Source organism: Geotrypetes seraphini, chromosome 6 (assembly GCF_902459505.1).
Source record: "Geotrypetes seraphini chromosome 6, aGeoSer1.1, whole genome shotgun sequence".
Taxonomy (NCBI): Eukaryota; Metazoa; Chordata; class Amphibia; order Gymnophiona; family Dermophiidae; genus Geotrypetes; species Geotrypetes seraphini.
Window position 1 is genome coordinate 172,030,982 of NC_047089.1, and position 24,447 is coordinate 172,055,428.

Here is a 24,447-nt window from a genome sequence, read left to right on the forward strand (position 1 = left end):
GTTGCTCGTGCCAGCCTGGTTTCCCTCTGAATCACTTCCGGGTCATGGGGCCAGGAAGTGACGTCGGAGGGAAATCCAACGTTGGCACGAGGAGCGTGCTGGAAAAGACACTCACGCTGGCGAAGATTTAGAGGTACGTGGGGAATGAGCACGTGAGTGTGGAGTGGGGGGATGGAAGGACCGAGGGGCACGGAAGGAGTGGGGGCGCGAAGAGGAGGGTGTGGGTGGCGCAGGTTAGGGGCACCACCGCCCTGGGCGCCTCTTACCCTTAATACACCATTGACTGCTATGTGCAGTTCATGCCCATTCTTCTCCTGTAACCCACTTAGCTCACTCTCTTAACATGTTAAGTAGTTAACATGTGAATTAGTGTGCTCTAATTATGCCAGCATGGAAGAGTTACCACTCATATGTACTAACAGTATGCTAATTCAGATGTTAACTGCTTTACACATTTTAGTAAAAGGATCCCTTAGGTTCCTAAGGCCCCCTTTTATCAAGCTGCGTTAGGGTTTTTCATCGCCGCGGTATAAGCTCCAACACTCAAGAATTCTATGAGCATCGGAGCTTTTACTGTTCAAAATAGTTTATTGAGTTTTACAAAAACAAGGGTTAACAAAGACATAGGCATGTAGGAGAAAACAGAAAGAAACAAAGATTATTTGACATAATATACATGGGTGATACAACTTCTTAAGCATTACCATTGACTTGTAGGGTAGGTGGATACATACATATTGGAGCAGTATAAGTAGAGATGTTAGCACGATTATAATTTGAATAAGTGTGTGTGAGAATGAACTAAAACGGTTGCTTGACAATATATACATATCAAATCTGTTCAGGAGTCAGAACAATATCTATGTAAGGGAGACCAAATGTTATTATATTTGCGAAGAGTAGCTGATCGTTCAGCCATCACTTTTTCATATTTACTGACCAAGCATAGATTATTCCACCAGGCATGATAATTAATCTTTGAAAAATCCTAACGTGGCTTGATAAAAGGGGGCCTAAGTTTGGCTGAAAATAGAAAATAGGACATAGGTCTAGTTAGGAGCTCAACTATTCTCCAAAATTTAGGCCTAATTTAAGAGCCCTTTTACTAAAGGTTATTAAGCATTTTTAATATGTGATTAATATGTGGAAAAGGAGTACCATGTGACCATGTTAAGGGGTTTTGTGGTAGCTTGCCTGTAATTGTCCATTAAACCATGCATTACTGAATGTTTCAGAATTTTTCTGCCAGGGTGCACAGCATGGGCAGAGAGAGGGCATGGAAATATTAACCAGCTAGTGCATCACAAATACCCCCTGATACTATATATGATGCTAGAAATTTTGAGTACAAATTTGGACATGCACCAGATTGTGCTCACAAATTAAATGAGTAATGAGTGACAGCAGTGATTGGGCAATCAATTATTGGTATTAACTGGCAACAATTTAGATTTGCACACATATCTTGCTATAAAGATCACAAAAGCCAGATAAGGGAAAAGGCCTTATCTGGCTTTTGTGATCTATGGCAGAGTGAAATTTCTGGCAAGAAAATACAGCATAACTGGTGGTGTGTTAGAATTCTATGTTTCTCTTTTACCCCCCAGTTCCTCCACTTTGGAAGTTTCTTGTCTATAAAGATGCACACACAAAATCTTATAATGCTTAGCTGGAAAGGGGTGTGGCCTTGGTAGGGGCATGGGCCAGTCAGGGGTGTTCACTAAAGATGTGCACAGTATTCTAGAATTTGGGGGGATTCGTGTCTAATTTATACATGAGGACTTACACCAGGTTTCAGTTGGTGTAAATCCTTGTGCCTAACTAAACTAACCCGAGTGGTGTGTATAATCAAAATATAATGAAAAAGAATATATAACTCCCACTTAGTCAGAGAAGTGCATTCACTATCTAACTTAATTTTTTATCTTAATTTTTTATCTATCTCAGTTTGATTATTTATACGGGAAAAAGCCTCAGAAATGGAGCCTACGCGCAGTCACAGACTGAAAAGATCAGCGTAGTTGCTATGCTCCTTGTTCCAGTCATCGGCCACAAAAAACCCATTAATTTTTTAAAATATATTTTTTCAATATTATTCACTTAATGTGCCATAAAATACGTAATTTTTTTTAAAAAACTAGTATAATTCATGTATATTCTATGTTTCCTTTCTTATTGTGTGCACAACTCCATTTAGACTGAAAAAAGTGACTGGAATATTACTTAACTTAATGTTTGGTCACAAAAAATGCCTCTCAACAGATACCAACGCGGCCGGTGTTTCGCGGAGATGTACTTTATTTAAACCGCTGCTTCAGGGACGGATTCATAGGCATTACACATTTTTCACTGCACTAGTCCGTCAACAGTTTTCAGTTTCAGTAAATCCTTGTGCACCAAATATTGGGCCTAGATCTTGGTGCTATGCACTCTATGAATGGCAGCCTAATCAGGTGTCATTTATCGAACAGCACTCAAAGTGCCTTTTTTTTCAGCATCTGTTCCACTTGAACTAGCTAATGCTGAATTAATATAGGATTACTCACTGCCTCCTAAATGGGAGGAGCTGGGCCCAATTTTATATAGGTCGACTAAAAAAAATCAGCAACAACTAGTGCAATTCTATAAAAGTTAGATGCACTGTATAGAATCATGCTTAGTGCTGCCTAAGCAATGTTAGGCGTCGCTAGGCGTCCTAACTTTGGGCTCCCTTTTCTAAACCAGGTGTGTCAAAGTCCCTCCTCGAGGGCCGCAATCCAGTTGGGTTTTCAGGATTTCCCCAATGAATATGCATGAGATCTATTAGCATACAATGAAAGCAGTGCATGCAAATAGATCTCATGCATGTTCATTGGGGAAATCCTGAAAACCCGACTGGATTGTGGCCCTCGAGGAGGGACTTTGACACCCCTGTTCTAAACCATGGTAGAGCTTTTTTTTACCATGGGCTGGCGAGGTAAATGCTTCAAGGCCGACGCTCACGGGCCGACTCATGGTAAGAAGCTCTACCATGGTTTAGTAAAAGCCAGCGTTTAGGCGCACCATATTTATACCAGCATTTTTTTTTTTCGCCTAAATGCCTGCACCAAGAGGCACCTAACTAAAAAACATGCCCACAAGCCTCCCCTAACCATGCCCACATTTAGATAGGCACCTACTTTTTATAGAATCTTGTTTTTTCAGATTTGGCACCTAACTTTTCAATTAAGTCCAATTTAAGGCCATTATGAGGTGTTAAGTGACAATTATCAGTGACAATTAAGCCTATTAACCAATTAAGTTAGGCTCCTACATCAGCTAGGCATGCCGATGTAGGCCCCTAACTTTACGTGGACTATGTAGAATTTGCCAGTAAGTGCTTCTTTGTTATCAATATACCAGCATATGTCTTTTTCAATTAAAATTAAATTATATATATATAGTGAAAAGTGCTCAGTGCCCTTTGTCTCCTGCAAGTTCGGTGCCACTAAGAGAACAAATTTGGGACCATCATGCCACTCTTTAGTCCCATCACAGGTGTTTTACTACAACAGTTACTTCTGTATCAAAACTGTTTCACTGCTACCTTAATTAATGAGATTGAAAAATAGTAGCACTTATCTTTGTGTGAAGTAACTGATCTTGTTGATACAGTATAGCTACATAGCGCCCCAGCAAAGACATTTTTTTTTCTTTTATGAACATAATAGCTTACTGGGTCAGACCAATGCTCCATCAAGCCCAGTAGGCATTCACGGTGGCCAATCCAGGTCACTAATACCTGGCCAAAACCCAAAGTATAGCAGTATTCCATGCTACCGATCCAGGGCAAGCAGTGCTTCCCCCATATCTTCCTCAATAACAGACTATGAACTTTTCCTCCAGGAATTAGTCCAAATCTTTCTTAAAACCAGCTACGCTATCCGCTCTTACCACATCCTCTGGCAATGCGTTCCAGAGCTTAACTATTCTCTGAGTGAAAAAAAAATTTCCTCCAGTTGGTTTTAAAAGTATTTCCCTGTAACTTCATCGAGTGTCCCCTAGTCTTTGTAATTTTTGACAGAGTAAAAAATCGATCCACTTATATCTGTTGTTCTCCACTCAGGATTTTGTAGACTTCAACCATGTCTCCCCTCAGCCATCTCTTTTCCAAGCTGAAGAGCCCTAACCATTTTAGTCTTTCATCATACGAGAGGAGCTCAATCCCCTTTACCATCTTGGTCGCTCTTCTTTGAACCTTTTCTAGTGCCACTATATCTTTCTTGAGATAAGGAGACCAGAATTGAACACAGTACTCCAGATGAGGTTGCACCATGGAGCAATACAGGGGCATTATAACAGTCTTAGTCTTGTTAACCATCTCTTTGTAAATAATTCCTAGCATCCTATTTGCTTTTTTAGCCGCTTCAAAGTGGTTCGTGCTCATAATGTATACATAGCTTGACTGCTCCTCAACTTAGACCCAAGTTTGACCCGAAAGTGGCTTCCTCAGGAGGAGATAAAATAAATCGAAGCAAGCTAAATATCTGAATATTAGAACATGATCTGCAATACAAAAAATAGTGGGAATGTCCCTTCTTGATATAGCAGCAGTTTTGGTTGAGAACATTAAAATTGGGTTGGTTTGGATTTGATTGGATTTATTGATTTTATGTATTTCATAAATGCTTTACTCCCTATTTTAGTAAGGTGCACTGTGCTTTTTAGCACACGCTAAATAGCGCGCACTAAACACTAATGTGTGCATGTTATTCTATGAACACGTTAGCGGTTAACACATGCGTTGATTTAGTGCACGCTAAATGCGCGTTTAAAACGGTTAGCGCACCTTAATAAAAGAGGGCCTTAGTGCCAAAGCAGTTTACAATTAATTTCAGTTCAAAATATTACAGACATACAATACCATTATAATAAAATCTCTAACACATCAGTTAAAATACTGCTGAAACAACCAGATTTTTAAAAGTCTATGAAAGGCAACTTTATGAAGTTCTTCGGGCAAATAATTCCAGAGAAAAGGTCCAGCATATGAAAGCACTCTTTTTGTGCTTCTTATAAGCTTAGTAACATCAAGATCTGGGAGCTGTACAAGACTCTTTTATGAGGTGTGTTGTTCCTGCTGAAAGAGAGATTTTGACAGCTTATAGAATGATAAACTGGACATCCCAAATGATATGATTTGTATACCAGACACCTAGGAGGCTGGCCTACCTCTGGCCACCTCTTAACTACCCCCTCTGATAAGATAAATCTTCAGACCCTCAGAAATGCCACCAGATACTCAAATGAGCTTCATAGTATCTGGCTTTACGCATTTGATCTTCACCGGGTCACTTATAACAATTTTTATTTGAATGTAGTGGATCTTTTAGGCATTCACAAAATTTTAATGGTGAAATAAATACTTAGCTTGGGTGGTCAATTCAAAGGGATAAATCACCAACATGTTTCACCCTGGAAGGGTTTAATAAGGGCTACAATCCCTTTGTTAGGATTGATTTCCCACGACACGACCACCGAACCCTGTTACCGGTGAAGATCAAATGCGTAAAGACAGATACTATGAAGCACATTTGAGTATCTGGTGGCATTTCGGAGGGTCTGAAGATTTATCTTATCAGAGGGGGTAGTTAAGAGGTGGCCAGAGGTAGGCCAGCCTCCTAGGATTGTTGGTTATTTACCCTCTCAGAATTGAATATTTTGAAACGCTAGTTATTAATTCATTATTGTATACCAGTCACAGCTGCTACTGGCCACCAATACGGTTGATACGGTCAGATCTCATAGACCCAGTTATCAACTAAGCGGCCATTTTTGAACCAGTTGCAAGTGTTGTAGACTAGTTTTACTCAATCAAATTAAAAGAGAGTTACAATATTAAAATTAAAAGAGAGTACATTCCAAAAATTGTTAATTCCAATGTTATCTTCGTTTGTAATCTTAATTAATTGTTGTGAACTGCCTAGAACTCTCTGGGTATGGCGGTATACAAAATAAAAGTTATTATTATTAATAGTCTTGCCTGCTAGTGACTAAAGCATACACCAATTTTATTAGATTACCTTCAGTCAGTACAGGTTTCAATTGCCATATCAGCTAAAGATGAACTAATTTATGGTCTGGCCAAGGGATTGTCTCTATGTATCCTTGACATAAAAATCCATATCCATCTGAGGACTAAAAAGAAGATCTGATACATTATTATCACTATGTGTTATAGCATGTTAAGCCCAAAACGTATCACATTTTAGTAGAAGGGTCCCTAAGTTGCCTAGTGTTGAAAAGCACTACTAAGCTCCTAACTTTTCTTAACTTTAAATCCACTCATGTTGGCCAACCATGTTTAAGCTCCTCAATATAGGAGTTTAGGTGGGACGTTATCAACATAGGCTACTGTTAAGTTGAATTATTTTGCCACAATTTAGTTATTTTAGTACAAGGTCTCATGGCATAAAATGGGACTCTGGTGAAATAACCTGATTTAACAGTAGCCCCCATTGATAACTTCCCCCTTTATTGAAGTTTTGAACATAAAATTAGGATCTTGAGCCAACTAAATTGCCAAAGAGGCCAATTTAGGAGCCTGACTCTGTTAATTAGAACACCAGTCTTTCTACTTCTTTAAAATCGCATCTTATAATAGAGTTCCAGTCAGCTTTAAATTCAGATCAATTAAAGTTATTAATGTGGGTTATCATTAAGATGGGTTATTTTACCGCAAGTCATGCTGTGCTAAAACTTGTGGAAAAAAAGTCAATTTAATGTTGATAACTTCCCCCCTTAGCTATTCATTTCTTGATTGCCTTCAGCTTAGGCAGATTACATCATTACATACATAAACCTAAAAACAAAAGCAGTAGAAACAAAATAAAACACCATATTCATAAAAAAATAATCTCACAAATGATCACAGTTAAAAAATCAGCTGCCATTTTCTGTCCCCCCCCCTCGATATAAGTAATGTGGATGGCTCTTATATCAACATCTTGTATTTAGAGTTTTAGGAAAAACATTTCCATCTATTATTGGAACAATTCCATGTAAGCTGAAATATAAAATAAACAGGCAATATATACCATGTGACTGTTTTCAGGCCTGGTCAGCTGGAAGCAAGTTCTCTCTATGGACCTGATGACCAGGGTCTCTTTCTTCGTAGACAGAATTTCCTGCCCAGGAACAACATCAAACATGTACCATCTGGCTCTATTCTGCCATTATTATTAGGATTCATTGACTGTGTTACTGTTTCCCCTTTGTACAGATTTAAAAGTACTCTTGAATTTTCTTTTATCTTCAAGTATTTCCTTTCCCATTATTTCTGTACCAGCAGAACTGAAGAGTTTATTTCTTGAGTGATAGCTCATTATTAGGCACTACCTTTTTGTGACAATATTCCTTGACATTTTTGAAATTTACAAAAGTATCAGCAGTTCATTGTGTAAGCTTCGCTCCCAAGATACCTCAAATGTTTTTTCTAGGAAAGATTTTGCAGGCATCTAAAATTCCAGTTATCACTAGAGAGTTAGATGTTTGATTTTGCAGGCAGTGTTTTCATAAGCTTGCTCACACAGTGGAATAAGAGTGATTTGGAGAAACCAAGGAGGGAAACTTTCTAAGTTCCTAAGATCTGTCATAAAGTTTGTTTTTCAAAGGTCAGTTTTGCCCTATGCCTCTGCAATTATCTCCCACTTGAGCAGCAAACCAATGGGCAGCTTTTTAAATCAGAACATGGTGATATATTTACACCTTTTAATATGTTTAGCAATGACAACTGTGACCTCTTTGCTGACATTGATTTCTGTACACACAGCATTGGAGGCTAAGATGAACAAAATCATTTTCAAGATCTTAATTACTGATGGTGGAGAGTAAATTTTCATGTGCCAGAGGACTTAATAGATGTGCTAAGAAGTACCTTGAGTTCTTTCATTCTTCAAGATTATACTGCCTTGCTTCTTTAAGGCATCAGCTGCCTAGGGGTTGGGGAGGAGTGGGTGAGATGAAGAATCTGAATGCATTCTAAAGAGTTATGCCAGGGATCTCAAAGTCCCTCCTCGAGGGCCGCAGTCCAGTTGGGTTTTCAGGATTTCCCCAATGAATATGCATTGAAAGCAGTGCATGCACATAGATCTCATGCATATTCATTGGGGAAATCCTGAAAACCCGACTGGATTACGGCCCTCAAGGAGGGACTTTGAGACCCCTGAATTATGCTGAAGGGGTGTGCCAAAGGTTGCATTCATTAGGCATTCTTTTGGATAATTTACTGTTTACTTTTTTTGCTTATGCATTAAGAGCCAAATTCTATATAGTTTGCCTAAAAATTCAGCACGACTCACTGTATAGAAACATACTGAGCATCGCCTAAGCGGCTTTAGGTATTGCTAGATGTCCTTTTAGGTGCACTGTATTTATGCCAGGGTTTTCTTAACCAAAATGTGTGTTCCTAACTCCAAAACATGCCCACAATCATGCCCACAATCTTATCCATGCCCACTTTCAAGTAGGTGCTTTGGACTAGGCATCTACCTTTTAGAGAATCACACCTACCAATTTAGGTGCCTAATTAATTAAAATAGGCATCAATTATGAGGTGTTAAGTGCCAATTATAGGCACCAGTTAAGCCTATTAATTAAGTTAGGCGTCTACATTGGCTAGGCATGCCAATGTAGACACCTAACTTTAGATGAACTTTATAGAATTCCCCAGTAAGTGATTGTTTGTGTGTATTTTGAAGTGAGAGGTAAAGTGATTGATGTATGGTGGAGAAAGTGGAAGTGATATGTTAGGCATAGGAAGAAGGAGTAGAGTTAAGGGAAGTGTGTGCTAGTTACTGTACTTTTAGATATGTAATCATGTAGAAGTGGTTATGGGTAGGGAAGGAATAGTATAGGAGAAGAATATGAATGGAAGGAAGGGCAAGATTATTCAAAAGCATCATTGGTATTGTTGAATAAGATTTATCCAGGGAATTATGTGAAGGACCTTGGGGTATATTGCTTAATGTGTATTGTGGAAGATATAAAGGAATGACTTGATTGTAGATAGGTGACTGGAATGATTGTAGATATAAAGGAATGACTTGATTGTAGATAGGTGACTGGATATGCTTTTGATAATAGAGGCGTGGTAGACAAAGCTAACTGGAGTGGAGGAGTAGCCTAATGGTTAGTGTAGTGGTCCGAGAATCAATGGAACTAGGTTCACTTCCAACTGCATCTCCTTGTGACTCTGGGCAAGTCACGTAACCCTCTTTTGCACCAGGTACAAAATAAGTACTTGCTGCTACTACTACTACTATCCATTCAGTCGTGTCTGACCCTTGAATACTCTGTAGGCCTGTCCTTGCCATGCTTCCCTGTTTTCCATGGCTTCTTTCAATTGCTTCATGTTCATTCCTGTATCATTCTTGATGGTATCCAGCCAGTGGGTCTTTGGTCTCCCCTGCCTCCTTTTACCACTGACCATTCCAAGTAGCACCTTCTTTTTTAGTGAATTTTCCCTCATCATATGTCCAAAATAGATCAATTTCTGTCTGGTAATCTTGCCTTCCAGGGACAACTCTGGGTTTATATGATCAAGAACATCTTTGTTGGTGATCCTAGCTGTCCATGGGATTCATAGACGTCTTCTCCAGCACCACAGCTCAAAGCATCAATTTTTCTTCTATCTGCTTTTGTAAGTGTCCATATCTCACAGCCATATGTCATGACTAGTGAGGACTGGCCTACAAGTATCCAAGGGTTGGACATGACTGAATGGATATTAGTAGTAGTAGTAAGTATTTATTTTGTACAATCAAGAATGACACGGGAATGAACATCAAGCAATTGAAAGAAGTCATGGAAAACAGGGAAGCATGGCGAGGACTGGCCTACAGAATATCCAAGGGTTGGACATAACTGAGTGGATAGTAGTAGTAGTTAGTGTATATAGGACTTCTAGGAGTCAAAGGAACTATTTGATAAGTTGATGGGTTTCATTGTGGAGACTGTGTTGGCATTCACTAGTTATTTGTACCAGGGGACTTTAATGTCCCTTGTTAAGATGAAAGTGATGGGAAAAGTCATTTGTTGTATGGTCTTTGTTTTGCATAAGGCCTTGAGCTGTTGGTGGGATTCCAACACATAGGTGTCCTTTTACAAAGGCGCGCTAAATACCAACGCCTCAATAGAGCTTGCGTTAGTATTTTTCATTTAGCACGTGGTTAGCGCATGCTAAAAAGCTAGCGCATCTTAGTAAAAAGAGCCCATAGTGATGTTAATGTGTTTGATTTTTGTTTTAGCCCTCATATGAATATGGATTTTTTATTTCAAGGATACATGGAGGTGATCCCTAGATCAGACCATAAATGAGTTCATTTTAGACTTCAATATAAAAGAATTTGAGCAGTGTATCAAAGAAGTCTCAGTTAAAAATTTTGTTTGTGGGAATTGACACTAGGATGTTTGAGGAAGAAACAAGGTTGCCTCTGTCTAAGGTTGATGAGAGAAGGAGTCTTTGGTTGAGTTGTAGAGTATTGTAGTTGGGTTGGTGGGGGCAGTGAGAGGATTTTGTCTTGAAAGTGCAGGAGTGGAGTAGTTAGATGTAGTGTTTCTTGGTTTGCGGAAGAGCTATGTGTCCTGAAGTGTGGGACCTGCAGGACAAAGTGGGAATGGCACAAGAAGCCTTCAGTTCAGTTTTAAGTTGGATTATAAGCATTGCATTTCAGTGTATGTGGATGGATTGAAAATGGCCAAGAGAAACCTTTAGACAGGGATGATAGAAAATAATGAAAACTGCTTTTAGTACCTTTTTTGGACACTCCAACATTTAAGTGGTACTGGTGAGCATAGTTTCCATGATGGGGATTTGCAAGAAAGTATGTGATGGGTTTGTAGAATTTTTCCAGGAAAATGTTGAGATGGTATGGCAAAGTATGAATATGTCAAATGGGAAGGAGGGAGGGGATCTGATGTGGAAGGGTGAAAATGACCAGTGTGGGAAGTTTATTAGGGAATGGAGAACTGGGTAAGTTCTAAAACTTTATCGTCTGTTGTTGTGCCAAGGTCTGTGAGCAGCATGTGGATTGTATAATATTTAGATGATCTCTGTCCTGCATGGCCAGTAAAAGATACCAGTAATTTGTTTTTTTTGGGGGGGTTGGAGTTGCGTGTGAATGCCTCCCTTTTTTAGGGGGATTATTGCAAGTCTTAAGAAGACTTTTATTTAGTCTTTGCTAATTCAATCAGGAGAAGGGAAGGACATTTTGAGTAATTATTGACCTATTTCCTGTTTCTGGGAAAAATCCTCGAGAAAGTAGTTTTTGGACAGCTTGCAGATTTTATGGATTTGGAGGACTATTGAACCCAACATAATCAGGTTTTAGAAAGGATCATGGAGCAGAAATAGGTCTGTTGGCAGTTGTGGATGATAATAAGCTTACACAATGGAGTAAGATATAGATTAAGCAAAAATGCAGAGAGAATTGAATCATGAAGAAAACTTCATTCCAGCAATACCCAAGCAGAGATTTGGGTGTCAATCTTCTGTAGAAAGAAACCTATTGAATTAGAGTTCTATCTGCCCTAACCTCTTTTAATCTATCTATCATTATGTCATGGGGGGCTATATCAAATGCTGCTGAGATATCTAAAAACAAGAACTGATTTGACATATTCATATCTAAGCCCTAATAAACTTCTTCCATCATTGGCAATAACACTTTTAGTTCCATGCTGTGGATGAAAACCAAACTGAGAGTCATCCAGACTGTTGTTATCAACAACAAAAAAAACTGTAAGTTCAGTCAACTTTCTCAACAAAGAAATTCAAGAAATAGGGCAATAATTTGACAGCTCTGAAGTACACTTTGAGCATTCTTCAGAATATCACGCATATGCCTATTTTAAAACATGGGGTATGTAATGTTACCACTCAGCAATGACTGATTTATTGTTTGAAATAGGACAGTTCCATCTGCTTTCTTAGGCTGTTAATCACCCAGGTCTCAGTCAACTATCTGTCGGGGTAGTTTGCTGATGACAAACCCCTTCAGGCTTGGTCAGTCTGATCAACATTACTTAGCTCAAATTGATTCAGCATCATATATGTGACTGAAGATACCGATGAAACCACTATAAACCATTTATGTCATTATTAGCGGTAGAGACAATAGCAGAGACTAAATTGTGTACAAGTGGCTCTATGGCTCCGAAAACCCCATTGAGCACTATTCTCAAAGTTACCCACCATATACAAATTAACACTTTGTGTTAGGAACTGCATCTAATTTAGACATGGCCATTTACACCAAGAGAAATGTGGTACAAATCCTTGTGCCTAAATTAATTACAGATCCCCTCCTTTATTCTCTAACTTGGAGGAATGCCTCTAACCCACCCATGACCCTACCATTTCTGCTTCCCCTTTTGAATTCTTATGTAAAATTTAGAAGCAGATATTGTGCCTAAATTTTAATTAAAATCAATTAATGCAAATAATTGCTCATTAAGATTCTAATTATTCTCATTATTCGATTGTGCATGCAAATTTGGATACGTGCCCAAATTTGTGTATATATTTTTGAGTGCTTTTTGTAGAATTCGGGGTCAATGTCTATGTTTTTTCATTAAAATTATGTGTCAAATTCTGGGCTAACAGAGTTATACTGCAATATGAGGACCATGCATGGTTAAGTCACATCATAGGAACTTAAGATTGGCTATACTGAGTCAGACCAATGGTCTATCTAGCCCACTATCCTGTTTTCACAGTTGCCAGTCCAGGTGATAAGTACCTGGCAGAAACCCAAGTAGCAGCAACATTCAATGCTACCAATCCCAGGGCAAGCAGCTGCTTCCCCTATGTCTGTCTCAATAGCAGACTATGAACTTTTCCTCCAAGAAGTTGTCCAAACCTTTTTAAAACCCATCTATGAGAATATTAACCACTGCTACCACATGCTCTTGCATTGAGTTCCAGAGCAAGTATTTTCTTAGCATCTAGGAAATTTTCTAGCTGGGCGGACCCAAAGAACACTTATTTTACATAATAATCTAAGCAAACAATTACAGGGAATATAGAACAATAAGAGCTCAATGGGGAAAGGAGACTGTTTGCTGTCACTGCTGAATGCTATTCTGCTGGTGATTTAACTTTTGAGAGGGTATATATGTACTGAATCCCCATTATTGATCCCTGATGCAGTCCTAATGTGGATGGAGTATGGCCACATTGGGCATCTTTGTTAATAAAGATTTTTTTAAAAAATTCTAATTAATCCTTTCTGTGCGATCTACATCATTTTGCATGTTACTTGTGGAGGAATGGCCTAGTGATTAGGGCTGCAGCTTCAGGACCCTGAGATTATAGGTTCAAGCCCAGTGCTGCTCCTTGTGACCTTGGGCAAGTCACTTAAAACTCCATTGCCCCAGGTACATTAGTCAGATTGTGAGCCCACTGGGACAGATAGGGAGAAATACTTGAGTACCTGAATGTAAACCAATTAGGCTATAAGCAGTATATGAATACTAAAATAAATACTAGCCTCTCCTTCTGCCTTTTCTGTTTTAATCTGTGCCTATCAGTAGTGAAATATAATTTAGAACAATGAAGTTAAAGTGCTCTCCATTTTTTTAGTTTCTTTTCTTTTCATAAAGCACGTGATTCCAGTGAGCACGCAGCAATGTTAAGTTTGCCCTTTTTTGCTGTGACAAAAACAATTGCTTTGACCTAGCGCCTCTCGCAAATATCAGAATTGTGGTTTCTGTATTTTAAGTAGGGTCAACTTTTGTATGAGCCTGACTTTGAAGCTCAGGAAAATAGTCCCTGCTTTGCACAGTTGTCAGTTCATTTCATCTGAAGGAAGCCACAGTGCAAAATGTCCCTTCTGTAAGTCACAAAGATGAGCTGGACAGCTTGCTTTGCATGTCCTGCACTACTCTCAAGTGACAAGTTTTACTGAGGCTACGATTCTGTGAAAATGTTTTACAGTTCAGGAAATTGCTTAAAACATACTTCTTTGTCCAGGCTTTTAATTGATATTAGTAATCTATACCTAGAAGTGAGATGGTGGAACCTGATCTAGAAGCAACCTGGGCCAGTCAGAACCCTAGCTTCTCCCAGCCACATCCCAGGATGCACTGGGGAGGGATAGGCCTGCCATTTTGAAGATGCAGCCCTGCTGGCTGGAGGGGGTAGGCATCCCTACAACTGGCCTTCATAAACAAGTTAAAGAGGCATGGAGAGTTTGTCAGGGGTACAACAGCAACGACGGGAAGGAGTGCGCATCTCTCACGCTGCCGGGGAGTATCGGGGGGGGGGGGTTCTTGGTGGCAGGAGGGAGTGGGTATCTCTCCCGCTGCTGGAAGGGGATGTCAGAGGTTGTTGCATGATGGTGGGAGGGAGTGGGCATCTCTCCCGCTGCTGGGGAGGGGTTGCCTGACGGTGGTGGGAGGGAATGGACACGCATCCCTCCTGCCGATCTTCAATTTGGGGTCTTTTTTTGTGCATTTATTCTGCGCATGTGCCAATCGTTATCACCAGTGAATGGCACATGCAAATTTAGCAACCCTCCATGAACCTTATTTGCATGCATGATTTTTTAAGAATGACTCGCCTTTTTGAAATCATTACAGTAGTGTCTGCGGCAGCTGCCCATCGGATATTACTGCAAACATTTGAGAATCTTCCCCTGGGTCAGGAACTGGTCGAGTGGAAGGTGACAGAGGTTAGTGGTCAAGGGCGATCTCTCTGAGGAAAGGTGTGCTTCAAGGTTCGGGTTTTGGACCTGTTCTTTTTAACATTTTTGTAAGCAATATTGCTGAAGGGCTCTCAGGTAAGATTTGCCTCTTTACCGAAGATATCAAAATCTGCAATAGGGTAGACACCTCTGATGGTGTAAGTAACATGAGGAAAGACCTAGCAAAGCTTGAAGAATACTATTGTGATACTGTCAGACTGGGGGAGTTTCTGACCTCTCTGGATTTGTCTGAGACATTTTTCCGCATCACGATTAAGGCTAGAAACAGGTGATTTCTGCAGTTATGTGGTCATAGGCAGGCAAGTAGGCATGTTCAATTTGAGGCACTCTCCTTTGGGCTTGTGACAGCTTCAGAACCGTCTCCAAGGTCACGGTGATTTCTATAAGCATTCTTGGTATCTTTTCCACACAGTTCCATCTTTCTTGCCTAAAGTGGTTCTCTCTTTCATCTCATCCAATTCATCTCCATGTTGGGCTTCTCCAGGAGAAGGAAGGATGAGGTGGTGAAGTCTACACAAGCTGAATGTCCTCAGGGTGTTGAGTCACTATTTATAGGTCACAAATTCCTTTCAGAAGTCTGACTGGTTATTTCTGTTCAGCAGTCTTTGCAAGGGTGATGCAGCTTCAAAATTATCCATGGTACAGTGGATTAAAGGAGCGGTTGAGTCAGGTTAACTTCTGAATTGGAGAGTGGCTCTGGAGGGTCTGTGGGTGCAATTTACAAGGCCTCAGGTGACCTCATAAATACCGTGTTTCCCCGAAAATAAGACACTGTCTTATATTAATTTTGGGTCCAAAAACGCACTAGAGCTTATTTTGGGGGATTTTTTTTTGTGTGTGTACAATGATCATCTCTCACCCATCCCCTTGTGCAGCATGTTTCTATCCCTCCCATCCCCCCATGCAGCAGAACCTTTACCCACACTTCAACACAGGTTGAAGTGTGGGTAAAGATAATCCGGTGACAGACCAAATATTGTTTTGTAGCAGATACATGAGAACTTAAATAGAACTCTGGATTCGAACGGCAGCCAATGCAACTTGTGGTAGAAAGGGGTTATGTGTTCCCATTTCTTCAAGCCAAAGATGAGACGGACGGCGGTGTTTTGGACCAACCTCAACTTCCTGGTGATTTTCTTGAAGGCGCCTAAGTATATGATGTTACAGTAATCCAGAACACTCAGAATAGCAGATTGTACCAACAGGCGAAAGGAGGCATCATCAAAGTATTTTTTAATGGTGCGGAGTTTCCAAAGCACCCGAGATACTCTTCTTAAATACTAGGTCAGAGTGTTTCTCCAGAGTGAGATGCTTGTCTAAGGTGACTCCTAGTGTTTTTAAGGATTGCTCAATACAGTAATCCAGCCCATTTACATGTAGTGTAGTTTCCTTGATTTTGTCATTTGGGGCTGCCAAGAAAAATTTAGTTTTTTCTGAGTTTAGCTTTAATCTAAACGCTGACATCCAAAGTTCAACCTGATTTAGAGTTAATGATAGGGAATTTAGCAGCTCAGATGTAAAGCCGGATAGCGGGATGACTATGGTGATGTCGTCTGTGTAGATGAAGAATTTGAGCTTTAGACTCAGCAAGAGGTTTCCTAGGGAGGCAAGGTATATGTTAAACAGGGTGGGGGCAAGGGGAAGCCCTGTGGGACAAGGGTTGTCCCAACCGTAGGAGATAGTATCGTCCTTAAACAACTTATAGGATCTATTTCCCAGGAACCCTTGGAACCAATTGAGAACATGGCCTGAGATTCCAATAGATGTCAAACAGTCCAGCAGAATAGCGTGGTCAACCAAGTCAAATGCACTACTCGGATCAAGTTGCAATATCAGCGCTGAAAAGTAGGTGAAGGTAATCAAACAGAGAAGCTATAATTGTTTCGGTACTGTGACCTGACCGGAAACCAGATTGGTTGTCATGTAAGATGTTGTGTTTCTCTAAATATGTGGTGAGCTCGGAATTTACCGCCCCTTCTGCTATTTTGGTTGCCAGAGGGATATTGGCGATAGGTCTAAAGTATTGCAAGACTTTGCTCATTTAGAACAGTCACCATACTCTTGCAACGTCAGAGAAAGATGAACCATCGGCTCAGTTGTGATGATGCGACGCGTGTATACTGTATGTACTCGTATTGCAAGACTTTGCTTGTTTAGAACAGTCACTACATTATTGCAGTGTCAGAGAGAGAAGAACCATCGGCTCAGTTGCGATGTGTGTATACTGTATGTACTTGTATTGCAAGACATTGCTTGTATATCAAGTTAAAATTTAAGAAACTGTTTTGCTTGTCTTGCAAAACACTTGCAAACCAAGTTACTTGCAATCCAAGGTTTTACTGTATACATTTTTTGATCACCACAGTTAGCATTTTAAAAAAATGTTGACTGTGGTGGTTCATTATTGAGCTTTAGTTGTACATCATTCTATTGCTTTCCTGAAAGAGAAGTATACTCTGTGGGGCTGATTCTATAAATGGCATCTAAATCGGCCAGCACCTAGAAAAATGGCATCAGCCATGTATGTAATCACACTTAGGCGCCATTTACAGAATCATGGCTAGCGGCACCTAGGTAAAAACATAGGTGCCTGAAATGTAGGTGAGGGTTTTAAAGGCCTACATTTCAGGAGCCTAAGTTTTAGAGAATCGAGCTTAGTGGCACCTATAGAAAAGCCCACTTAGGCATTAGGCGCCACTAAGTGCATTATGATAAGCGCCAATCACCCTTTTAAATTAAAAAAAAAAAACAATTATTGAGGCTGTTAAGGGTATTTTGTCCTCTCTTTTTACAAAACTGCACAAGATGCATGCTGGATGCTTATAGGAACTCTATCCCCCTGCGCTAAATGCTAACGCGTCCATACAGTTATAATGTTAGCATTTAGCGTGCACGTGTATTTAGCGCACACTACAATGCATAGCGCACCTTAGTAAAAGGAGCCCTGTCAGAGCAGCACAGAGCATTCAGCATGCTGGCCCACGCTAAAAACCTCTTGCGCAGTTTTATTAAAAAAAAGGGGAGATAAGTTAGGCGCTCTTTATAGAATCAGCCCCTCTGTTTTGTACTCTGTTGGTTTTATACTAAATACTTGTTCTCAATATAGAGATTTTCAGATGAAAGGGTGTAAAGACTTGCAGGTAAAAATATTCAAAGCTCTTTTAAAATGGGGTTTTTTTTCCCTAACTTTATTCAATAAATTTATGGAAATTTAAATGAATATTAGATATGACTGGCAGTACAGAGATGAAACTTGCTCAGTTATTTCATAGAAAAGAATTCTCAACAGAACAAGAAGGTTTTAGAGAGATCCTACATTTTTGGTGATCTTTTACTTGATTGAAACATGTATTGCCAGATGAAACTTGGGGGGACCAATTCTCATAATGGATATAACATGAAACTCTTGTGTATTTTTTTCTTTGCTATCATATTTTTCATAGGATCACTCCATCCTGCCCTATCCCCAGGGTATACATTGTGTGGCAGACTTTGGAAGTTCAGGTCAGTTTCCTGTTATGAGCCTGGGAACCGTAGATCTTTATTCACCCCAGATTAATTACACAGCTAGCTGAGCTTATTCCAGTTTTGCAATAGTAGCAGAGCCCAGAGCCCCTAACACAAGCCATCATTGTCATCTGGGCTGGGGATGCTCTGTCAGAAAACCTGATCTGTTGCAGCTTTTTATTTTCACTCAATTTAAGCTGAATGCTGAGGGAGAAAGTGGATAGTTTAGCTTTCGGGTCCACGACAAAGCAGCTAGATTGCTGGGTGAAATCTGGAGGCATAAACTCTGACGGAGGTGATTGGGTGGAGCTGGCTTTCCTGGAATTGTAGAGCAGATTTTCCTGTTGTGCTTTCAGTGTTAACTGCCTCACAGTAACAGCCACAATGCTGCTTCAGGATTACTAAGAGTTCCAAAGCGGCTACCATCTGGCCTGCCAGCCTGTCAGTGTTTTATTGGGTCAGTGTCATTTTTCTGTAGCAATGTTTCAACAAAGGAACCTAGGGCGAAATCCATCGGTGAGTATTCATGCTGATTTAGTCACTTTATGTATGAATGTGTATATTTATACCATTGCTTCCCAGGGTCCTGGTGGCCCCACAACAAGTTGGGCTAGTATTACTACTCCTATTAATTATTGATGTGCATAGCGTAGATATGGGGTAGATATGTCTATATTGGAAACCACTATATACAAATTTATCTCGTGATCATTCACGGTGTCCATTCTGTGGCTATGATGAGCCCAGGATGAGTTTTTGTAAATCATGTTGTATGTCTAACTATATGGAGATAGAAATTTGGACGGTTATAGCCAGAATATTATTCTATCGATACTGTATTTCCTTGTGTCCATTTTCAGTGAATATTTATGTTTATTTTATGAGATACACTTTCAAAAGTTTGCTTGCTGTATCCACAAGGAATTGAAGCAAATAAGGAGCACTTCCAGAGGGACAGCTGTTTTTATCTGGAGCAGCAAAACTAACAGAGAGGCTGGTACCAATTTATTGAATCTTCTTCCCAGGCAGTTATTTGACTTGCAGGAGTATAATCAATAATATACCAAAAGTTTTTCCTCAAATAAACACAGCTCTTCACAAAACCTCAGTGGCACAACTGTGAGCTCAATTATTTCTTTGCCCTAAGCTTTAGTGCCATTTCTTCATTTGCTCTTTTTAATGCTTCTCTCGTCATTTTAAGATTTTTAGCTTACAATGAAATTACAATTTTTAAAAAATTTCACTTAGATTATATTTGACTTTCATGTGCCTTTACTCAAAATGTGTCTCCTGTTCAACATGTTTCACCAAATGCTTTTTCAAGAACATCCCCCATGATAAACAGAAACTCTTATCAGTTTTTAAAGTTGTCTGAACATTCTTTAAATTAATATAAAAATAGCTTGTTTACCTTTATAAAAATGCGCCTTCAACATCCAGTCTCCACTCTTTACGGGACAAGATGGCGGCAGCATCCGCTGGCGTGTATTTATACATTTAAATTTACCAGCTGATTCTTTTCTCCACCAATTTATCCCCTCTCCCTATTTATCATAATGAATGCTCTTGAAAAAGCATTTGGCAAAACATGTTGAACAGGAGACACATTTTGAGTAAAGGCGCATGAGAATCAATTATAAGCTAAGTGAAATTAAAAAAAAATATTAATTTCATTGTAAGTTAAAAATATTAAAATGTTAAGAGAAACATTAAGGGCTCCTTTTACGAAGCCGCATTAGCGGTTTACTGTGCGTAATAGCGTGCGCTAATTTGCCAGCCGTGCTAGCCGCTACTGCCTCCTCTGGAGCAGGGGGTAGTTTTTCAGCTAGCGCGGGTGTTAGCGCGCGCTAAAAAGTTGCGTTCGATAAAACCGCTAACGCGGCTTCGTAAAAGGAGTCCTAAAAAGAGCTGATGAAAAAATGGCACGTAAAGCTTAGGGCAATGAAATAATTGAGCCCAGAGTTGTGCTGCTGAGGTTCTATGAAGAGATGTTAAGTTACTGTTTACTTGATATAACCAATTTATTGAAGCATGAGCTTTTGAAAAAAGGAGTACTACTGCTTCTGATGTCTGGAAAGATTCAGCAATATTTTTTTGTGTGTGCCATTGGCATCTAGTCTCTTACCAATTAGTGCTCTGGTGTGAAATAAATCCCTGAAGACTGGCTCGTGTGTCTTACTCTGTTATGTGAGCTTATTCTTTAAGTGAAAAGTGCCAAGTGGTTGCTCCTTAGCTCTGTTCTGTAGCTGTGTAGCTCTCATAGGCATTTCTATTACTAATTGCAGCATTCAGCCTTTCTAAAAGATATTAAGGGTTCCTTTTACTAAGGTGCGCTATGGTTTTTAGCACGCGCTAAACGCTAACGCGTGCATATTAATCTATGGATGTGTTAGGGTTTAGCGCCCACGTAGATTTAGCGAACGCTAAAACGCTTAGCACACCTTAGGAAAACAGTGGGTAAATGTTCATTTGTTTGTAGTTTGCTTCTGTTAAGAAAAAGAATGAGACATACGATGAAAAAAATAGCTGATAAAACCGCCCATTTGTAATGGTCTCAGAAAGATAAAAGATAAGCTCTTAAATTAGAAGACAGTATGTTCAAAGTGATGCAGAATCTAATAGTTGCAGACGCCGTGATTTACTTGCTCAGGTGGTCCGAGGCTGTACTTAGTATATTAAACAACATGAAATGTTTCTGGATTACCTCACTTTGATTGGGACGATAAGTCAGTAGATGAAAAATTTCAAAGTATGAACTTTTCTGTAAAGATATAATGCCTTAATTAATTAATTAATTTATTTATTGAGATCTATTAACCGCCTTTATGAAGAGATTCACCTAGACATATTCCAGTTATAGACCGGGCTTCTGAAATCTAATAGTTTCCTCTGTATCAGGGGAGAGTGTGGCGCAGTGGTTAAAGCTACAGCCTCAGCACCCTGGGGTTGTGGGTTCAAACCCACGCTGCTCCCTGTGACCCTGGGCAAGTCACTTAATCCCCATTACCCCAGGTACATTAGATGGATTGTGAGCCCGCCGGGACAGACAGGGAAAAATACTTGAGTACCTGAATAAACTCATGTATTAATAATAATAATAATAATAATAATAACTTTATTCTTCTATACTGCCACAATCTTGTGACTTCTAGGTGGTTTACAATCAAGAGAGCTGGACATTCAGCGAGTTACAATGTGCAGATAGTCAGAGGAAATATAGAGTGCACAAACATTTAGGAAGCAAAATTATAGATATACAATTTGCTGAGCGAGAGTATAAGGTATACAGATTGGAAGAAATTTCCAAGTGGGCCTGTTAGGAGAAGGCTGTGCAATTCAAAAAGTACAGCGAAAATTACGATATGATAATAATAACAATTTGTATATATCACAGAACCAAGAGTTCTATGCGGATTTAAGAAGGGAGAGAGGAAAAGGGTAAGAGGTCGGGAGGACTGTTATTGAGGAGAGAGGGAAGAGCTCTCCTGGGAGAACGGTATAGAAAATTCAATAAATAAATAAAAAATAAAATAAATATAGGCTCTGTGCAATAAGTTTTTCTTCTATTTTCTGTGGAAGGGGAAAACCATTCCTAAATAAATCCATGTGTCTAAGCTGATACTGTTACAGTGGATGTAGCATTAATCAGGTTGAAAAAGGTTAGATGATTAGAGATGATAGCTGAGTTTTTGCATCTTACAATGTTTTAGTTTGGGGCATTCCATGTGGGATACATTACACTATCCCCTGTGCAGAAATTCCTGGAACTGGCAGCATCTGGTTGGAAGAACATGTCAGTAGGTCAAGTTGTTATGTCTTTGGGAAAATGTGAGGGTTGCATGCCTAGGTGTTCCTATAGGAGGATGCATGAGGACTTCCGTCTCTGGATTTCTGACGTAAAGGGTAGCAGGCTATCCCAGCCTAGAAATATCTAGTACTGTTTTGATTATTTAAGTGGGAGGTCTCTTTTTGTTACCAGCATAGAGGTTTGATTGAACTTACTGTTTGATGTTTTACAGATTTTGTGTTTGTTCTCCCATTCTAAGGATTGCAAGGTTACTGTTCAAACCATGCAGCTATGTAGTACAAGTATGAAAAATTAAGACTGATATTCTTGTGAATATCTATACAGTATTATATTTTACCCTGATCTACAATCATAGATATGCTAATGCTGCCCTTTTTCTCCTTGTTACAATGTATATTGTTTCAATGGATAAATAAGAATTTGTGTACAGGTAAATTGTAAAAAATTAATAAGATTTTTTGAACTATATTTTATATTGCAAAATTCCAATGCATTAGGTGTTTTGTTTCTCAATATGTCACATTCCTAGACATTCTTAGTACATTATTGGCTATCTACTCAGCATATTACACCATTGGTGTCTTTTAACTTTAACCTCAGAAGTGAGTTCAGGAAGGTAATGTTTAAAAAGTCAAGGGCTGGTTTGATGGCTCAGTGGCACTTGTTATCAGACAGATTCCTAGTTTGATCCTCAAGTCTGGTCTTCACTGTCAGACCGTAACATCTGTGATTGACACTGCAGTCACCAAAGCTGTGCCGGGCTGCACCTCCCATATTGTACACTCTCAATTTACACTATATGACTGCACAATCGCCATAAGATTTATGACTTTTGAGGCAAGTTTAAAATGCCAAAACACGGCCCCCATGTTGAGTCTATCTTCTTGGTGACTATTGAGAGCTGGTTTTAAGAAAGGTTTGGACAAGTTCCTGGAGGAAAAGTCCATAGTCTGTTATTGAGAAAGACATGGGGCTGTAAGTTATGCACACTGCATGCTACACTTAGGCATGCCCATCAGTGGTGTAGCAAAGGAGGTTGGCACCTGGGATTGTGCTGCACCTACCACCTGAGTATGCCCCCAATCTTCCCCACCGCTTGAGTGCTCTCCACCCCTGCCCTACCCCCCCATACATCTTGAAATGTTCACTAGTGAGAGCAGCATCTTCCACCTGCTGCTCGTGCTGGTCTCAACTCTCTTCAAATGTCACGTCCTGGTCCCCCGACCAGGAAGTGATGTTGGAAGGGAGTTGGGGCCAGCATGAGCAGCAAGTGGAAGATGCTGATCGCGCTGGTGAACACGTAAAGAGGTATTGGGGGGGGGGAGGGAGAGGACAGAGGTGATCAGAGGCACTGGTGCACCTGCAAAAATGGCACCCGGGGTGGTCCACCCCCTCCTTACGCCACTGATGCCTGTGTACATTTGCCATTGACCTGCTCATAAATAGAATTGACATTTGCCATTGACACTCATAAATAGAATTGCTCCTTGCCCCATATACCCCTGCTCTACTCTCTGGTTAGTACTTGGAAGGATTCAGTGCCATCAAGTAACTTATGATCTCAGACTTCTTGCCTGACACGGAAGAAGTAAATCTTTCAAAGCTCTTAGGCTTGTGGAAAAATCCTCCTGCAAAGTCCCAGAAAACCCAAAACATGCCACACAGCTGTTTGAGGTTCTTCCAAATGAAAATAGTTTACTGGGTTACTTGCTGCAAATGATTTTAAGTTGGGTGCCATCCATAGAGAAAATCAAAAGACATACAGTCAAAACATATGCATACAGTGGTCATTTGAAAATCTGCACACGTCAGCCACTCCACAGCCAAGGCCCTCTTTGTAGAAGAACCATTCCTTAGTTTCCCTCTTTGGGTACCTATAAAGCTGGATGCACTCTCTCCTTAAACATCTACAGATGAGTCTCTACTAAATTTCTTTACAGCATCAACTCTGCTGATTGTTTGTTTGCCTGTCAGTCTTCCTTCTGACTCCTCACAGAAATTCTTCTTTTTAGAAACCAGCCCCCTCATTCTATAAGCTGGCACACAGTTAGGCATAATAAATGCAGTTAGACTCAGCAAGTGATTGAATTGGCTGTTGCACGCATAACTGCACTTAGACACAATTCTATAAGTTAGCACTTATATGATATAGCATGTAACTGCAAGGGACATGCATGTGGACAGCACTCACACTTGCAAGTGAAATTTATGGAATACAGTAAGTTACGCACATAAGTGCAGCATTTGAGTGTGCAAATTTATGCCTGCCATAGACCAGGCATAAGAGCTTGTGTCTAGATGTTGCTGTGCAAATGCCAACTTATTCTCTATTCCAGCCGTTCCCAACCCAGTTCTCAGGGCACTACTGGTCTCATCGGGTTTTCAGGATATCCACAATGAATATGCATA

The 24,447-nt window shown here is 39.9% G+C and overlaps 1 protein-coding gene across 4 annotated transcripts in view; it reads left to right on the top strand.

Annotated features, from left to right (window-relative positions):
- The window catches only part of MID1 (midline 1), a 505,597-nt gene that overhangs the window by 306,675 nt on the left and 174,475 nt on the right, over positions 1 to 24,447 (top strand). Inside the window, exon 1 of one of the 4 annotated variants that reach the window (XM_033949018.1) lies at positions 18,609 to 18,746. The exons of the other annotated variants lie outside the window; for them this stretch is intronic. The gene's annotated coding sequence lies outside the window, so the exon portion shown is untranslated. Of the gene's footprint in view, positions 1 to 18,608; positions 18,747 to 24,447 lie in introns of those variants that run through there. 4 annotated transcript variants of the gene reach the window in all.